Raw genomic sequence first — 6000 nt, 5'->3', positions numbered from 1 at the left:
TTAGTGGTAAAAGTGGTAAACCACATGGACTAAAAGTGACGTTTTTACAAAAAAAAAAAAGATTTTGGAATGAGCTCATGGGCAAAGACAATTGATAATGTGGGTTTTCTTGATTTTTTTTCTTAAGGTTTGTTTATAACATTTGTGATGAGTGGGAGGTTTTAATTGTTACGTTATGGGGTTTGTTTCTTTAAATGTAATGGTGAAGACTTCTGTTTCAATTGTAGAATGAATGTCCATTAGTGTTCTCAAATTTTCTTGAATTGGGGTTATTTGAGTATCTGGGCAATGCACAGAAACTGAGTAGAACAAATTAAAAGTCATTCCATTCTTGACCACATGGGCAATTTACAAAATGAACATCCATATAAACATTCCAAACATTCCAATGACTGAGTTTGAGCCCTTCTAGCTCAAAACCATTGAAGACCAATTACAGAGTTTGAGCCATTCCATTCAAGACCAATTATACAAAGGACACAAAATTCACCTGCTTAGAAAAGTACATATCTCAAAATAGACAACCAATTACACAGTTTGAGCCCTTCTAGCTCAAAATCAATTAGACAAAGTACCCAAAATCCTCCTGCCCAGAAAGTACCTAAGCCAGAATAGGCAAGCAATTACACAGTTTTAGCCCTTCAAACTCAAAACTATTTACACAATCCAAACTCAGCTTTGAAGACTATTTACACAAAATCCCCATGCCCATAAAAGTACATATCCCAAAATACACAACATATGACACCCTTGGCAATAGTTTTCCCTATTTTCAAGCCATGTTATTATCATGGGAAATGTTGTCCCAATCTGCTCCTCCTTGTCCCCTTCCTCTTGCCACCTAAACAATGTAGTAATGTCAGGTGTGTAAAGGTTTGAAAATTTGTTAATTAGTCAAATGAGTAAGAATTAAACCAAAGAAAAATAACTTACACTTGGCTTTGAAGATGGTAAGCCTCTTCCTCTACTTATGCCTCTTCCTAAGCCTCTTCCTCTAATTGCACTTAGCTGTAAAAATGGTAAACCTCTTCCTAAGCCAATATGTGAATATGGTAAGACTTCTTGTCCACTACCTCTTGTCACTTGAAAAGGTTACTGATGTTTATTGTTTTTGAATGACTTAAGCAATAAAAAATTGAATGGTTGAGAAAATAAAACTTACACTTTATTGTGAATTTGGGTAAATAGTGGCTTCAGCAACATTGCCTATTTCCCCACTTACGTCTTTCCCTCTACTTATACCTTTCCCTCTACTTATGCATCTCCCTCTGACTGTGCTAGATCATGGTTGTGAAGAAGAACCTTGCTCCATTTGGGCTGAAGATGCATTAACCTGCAAATGTATAAGAAAATTATTAAGCAATTGGGCCATAACATAGAACTAAACAAGGTGTCTAACTGTCATACATGTTGGTTTTCATTGTTTTGTCTGTCACATGTTGCTCTACTATGGCCTCTTTGACCACATCCACGATATCTTATTTGAATGAAAAATGTCACATCCCGGGATCAACTCCGCCGTAGCACGATATTGTCCACTTTGGGCCCCCCTCTCAACTCTCACGGTTTTGTTTCTGGGAACTCATGAGCAACTTCTCAGTGGGTCACCCATCCTGGGATTGCTCTAGCCCCCAACTCGCTTAACTTCGGAGTTCCTACGACTCCGAAGCCAGTGAGCTCCCAAAAGGCCTCGTGCTAGATGGATACGGGTGTGCACATATAAGGCACATCACCCCCTCTCCGTTGTTTGATGTGGGATCTTACAATCCACCCCCCCTTAAGGGCCCGACGTCCTCGTCGGCACACTCACACCACACGGCAGAGTGGCTCTGATACCAAATTGTCACATCCCGAGATCAACTCCGCCGTAGCACGATATTGTCCGCTTTGGGGCCCCCTCTCTGCCCGCACGGTTTTGTTTCTGGGAGCTCACGAGCAACTTCCCAGTGGGTCACCCATCCTGGGATTGCTCTGGCCCCCAACTCGCTTAACTTCGGAGTTCCTACGACCCCGAAGCGAGTGAGCTCCCAAAAAGTCTCGTGCTAGATGGATGCGGGTGTGCATATATAAGGCACATCACCCCCTCTCTGTTGGTTGATGTAGGATCTTACAATCCACCCCCTTAAGGGCCCGACGTCCTTGTCGACACACTCGCACCACACGGCAGAGTGGCTCTGATACCAAATTGTCACATCCCGGGATCAACTCCGCCGTAGCACGATATTGTCCGCTTTGGGCCCCCCCTCTCTGGCCCTCACGGTTTTGTTTCTGGGAACTCACGAGCAACTTCCCAGTGGGTCACCCATCCTAGGATTGCTCTAGCCCCCAACTCGTTTAACTTCAGAGTTCCTACGACTCCGAAGCCAGTGAGCTCCCAAAAGGCCTCGTGCTAGATGGATGCGGGTGTGCACATATAAGGCACATCACCCTCTCTCCGTTGGTTGATGTGGGATCTTACAAGATCTCTCCCAATTTTCAGTAAATCTAACAAGGATAGAAAATCCTCTACAATATTGTCCAAATAACATACCTTACCTTTTTAAAAAACCCGATTTTCAAACCAACCCCCATGATGTAATTGTAGAGTGCACATTCCATTGGTAGCTGTAAATTTGAAACAACAATATGTTAATTTAAAGTCAGAGTTTTGTCATTACTACTAAGGACAACAATTACTGAGTTGGATGTGAAGCAGACAACCAAGGGACCATAGACATTTATAAAAACCCCACATTCAACATTTCAGACAAAATAAAGCTTACACTCTGCAGTCAATGTACCAAAAGCCAAATCCACATGCAGGAAAATGATTCATTTACCCTTACTTTAAATATAAAATAACCAAAAAGCCAAACACAAACACAGAAAAATGAATCTTTTACGCAAAAAGAAACTGCACTTCCAGACAAGGACAACTCATCCATTTCCAAACAAAAACAACATAAAATGCATTACAGAAGCCCTTACTGTATTTGGGAGTCTTTCCACCTGAACGGAATTTGAACTCCATTATCAGCAAGCAATGAATTTTCCAAAATCCCCAAAATCAAACCCTAACCCAAACTCCGAAATTTGAACTCCAAAATTAATACTGAAATTACACACTAACTTAACCAATTCAGCGACTGGCACACTACTACAGCATCGAACAATTCAACCATTTGAATTACAATCCCTTTCAGTCTATGGTAATCGCCTAAAACAAGAGAAACATTGAATAAACTGTAGGTATTTTGCTTTTAAAAGATAGAGCTTCTCAAAAAGTCGCATATACCCTTTAAAACTCAGTCACGTGGCATCGCGTGATCAGAAGTAACGGAATATGTCACGTATGACCATTTGGATACAAAATAAAGAGTTTAAGGACGGTTCAAATGAAAATTTTAGTTGATTGACCAAAATGATACTTGAACGATAATTTGGGGACCATTTTGATTATTAACCCTTATTGCTAAATTGGGAGGACTAGGTTTGGAGTTCTTGATTCAATTTTTTTTTTTTTTTTTTTTTTAATGTTGGGCTTTGGACTGGGTAGCCAATACCACATACTCTTTCTGAAAATTCTACCTGCCTTCATTTCAACTTCTATTTAGTACACTTTTTGGTTGTCGTTAATTTTAATTTAGTGTCCTTAACTCTATCTCTTAGATCAAGTCCACCGCAAAGGGGTAGCCTAGGCAAAAGGGGCCTTGGGCCTGAAAGGAAGCCTCAGTGCTCAAGACCCAGCTCGGGCAAAGCGTGGGACTAACGAGCCCACCCAAGCTCATGGGGAGATTTGGCATGTCGTGTTGCCTTCGGGCAGATGATGTCAGCACTGACGCTAGCGTTGAGTTAGCGTTGCCAGAAACCAACGGCTACAAGCCAACTGGCTTCTCTTAGAGGCTCCAATTCTAAAATCTCCTCCAATCCAAAGGCTGTACTTTTTTTGGCTAAAAAATTGAAAAAAATCGAAAAAATTTGTAAAAAAAATATGAAAAAAAATCTTGAATTTTTTTTTTCTATAAATACCTACCAATATTATTCACTTTCCATACCAAATCTTCATACAAATTCTTCTCCTTCCAATATTTTTCACTTTCTACACCAAAGTTTCTACTACTAAATTCCATTCGTGTTTGTGTAAAAATACAAATGGCCACTTTCATCGAAGCCGGAGGCTCGTGGATAACAGTGGAAGATATTTTGTTATGTGAGTGTTGGGTCAAAGTTGATCATTGTCCGATCATCATAGACAATGAGACGAAGTCTGCTCATATGTGGAGAAAAATTCATAGAGAATTTTGTGAAAGATCGGGTTTGGCTCGTACGGAAATGGCTTTAGTTAGTAGGTGGAAATTTTTAAATAAATAGTTAGGGGAATGGAGAGATGCGTTGGCAAAAATGAAGGAGAACGTTCGAAGCGGTCAAAATCTTGGCGATGGGGTAAAATATTTCTAAATGCCATTTTATTCAATTTAATGTCACATTTTTTTTATATATTTTCTTGCATTTTCAATTTTATTTTTTAAATAAATTATTCAACCACAAATGTGGTTTTGTGCCATTGGCCAAGGCAAAAAAAGTTCATCAATCACCAATGTTGGGACGTTGTCAAGATTTGTTCGAGACTCAAAATTATTTATACTGTTCCGACAATTGTGTTGAATGAGACGCCGTTTCACGATTCACGGGCCAATTCGCCATTAAACTCCCTAATTGATCAAGACTCACCAATCCAACATCATCCGAGGCCTATTAGGAGAAAGGCGGCAAATGCCAAGATAGGGAGCACTTCGAACACTGAATGTTCAAAAATTTTGGAGCAAATTGCTATCAACGACGCACTGAGAATTGAGAGAGACTTAAAAATAGATGAAGCTGACAAGGCACGATATGAAGCATATGCAACAGAAAGGGTGCAGGCTTAACAACAAGACATAGAGGCCAAAGAGATGAAAATCATGGACATGGATACGAATCATATGTCTCCTGAAACAAAGTCTTATTGGAATAGCTAAAACAAAGGGATGTTACGAGAAGAAAGCTTTTCCATAACGGTGGACCTAGCAACATGGATTGGTTAAATTATCAAAATCATTAGGTTGTATTGAAAGAGTTGTCATATGTATTAATTTGTTCTATTGTTTATCTTTTATTGAATAAAGAAAGCATTAAATAATATAGCCATTTATTAAAAAGATTTCATACATCAAAACAAATCTTAATTCATTACAAACCACGCACTAAACAAAGCATAATTTAAAACAAACCAGTATAAAAACAAAGCATAATTCCAAACAAAGCATTAAACTTGACTTCATCCATCATCATTACCTTTCATGGCCCATAAGTGCTCGATCAAGTCAACTTGACGTCTCTCGTGAATATAAGAAGATTGTATTTCCATATAAACGTCAATCTTACGGTTGGTGTATTGAAAGTCCCTAATCAACGGTGCATGCTCCAGTGGTTATCCATTTGCTCCCACGGGCCGATCATAAATTCTTGTAAATGCTGTGTTCATAGGATTGAGTTTGAACATCTCAAGGGCACCATAATCATACCCATCATCCACAATCATGTTATGGAGGATGATGCAAGTTATCATAATGCTCCGAAGCACCTCTTCATCAAACATACGAGCACCACCCCTAATAATTACCAAACGAACTTGCAAGATACAAAAACACATTTCCTTCTTCAATTGGGGATTCATAATTGTTTCCTATAACCTTCTTGAAATGCAATGAAGCTTTTTTCCTTCTCCAATTTGGGATTCGGAATTGTTTTGATGAATGTCGTCCACCTTAGAGAAATTCCGTCAGCTAGGTAGTACCCATCCGAGTATACAGTATTATTGATTTGATACGTGATCTGGGGGAAATGACCCATCAACACATCATTGAATATCAGCGATTGACCAAGCACGTTGAGGTCGTTTTGAGATCCGGCAACTCCGAAAAAGGCATGCCAAACCCAAGTATCAAATGATTCAACGACCTCCAGAATGATACTTTTTTT

This window comes from Prunus dulcis, chromosome 6 (genome assembly GCF_902201215.1).
Source record: "Prunus dulcis chromosome 6, ALMONDv2, whole genome shotgun sequence".
Classification (NCBI taxonomy): Eukaryota; Viridiplantae; Streptophyta; class Magnoliopsida; order Rosales; family Rosaceae; genus Prunus; species Prunus dulcis.
This window is presented reverse-complemented; position numbering follows the sequence as displayed.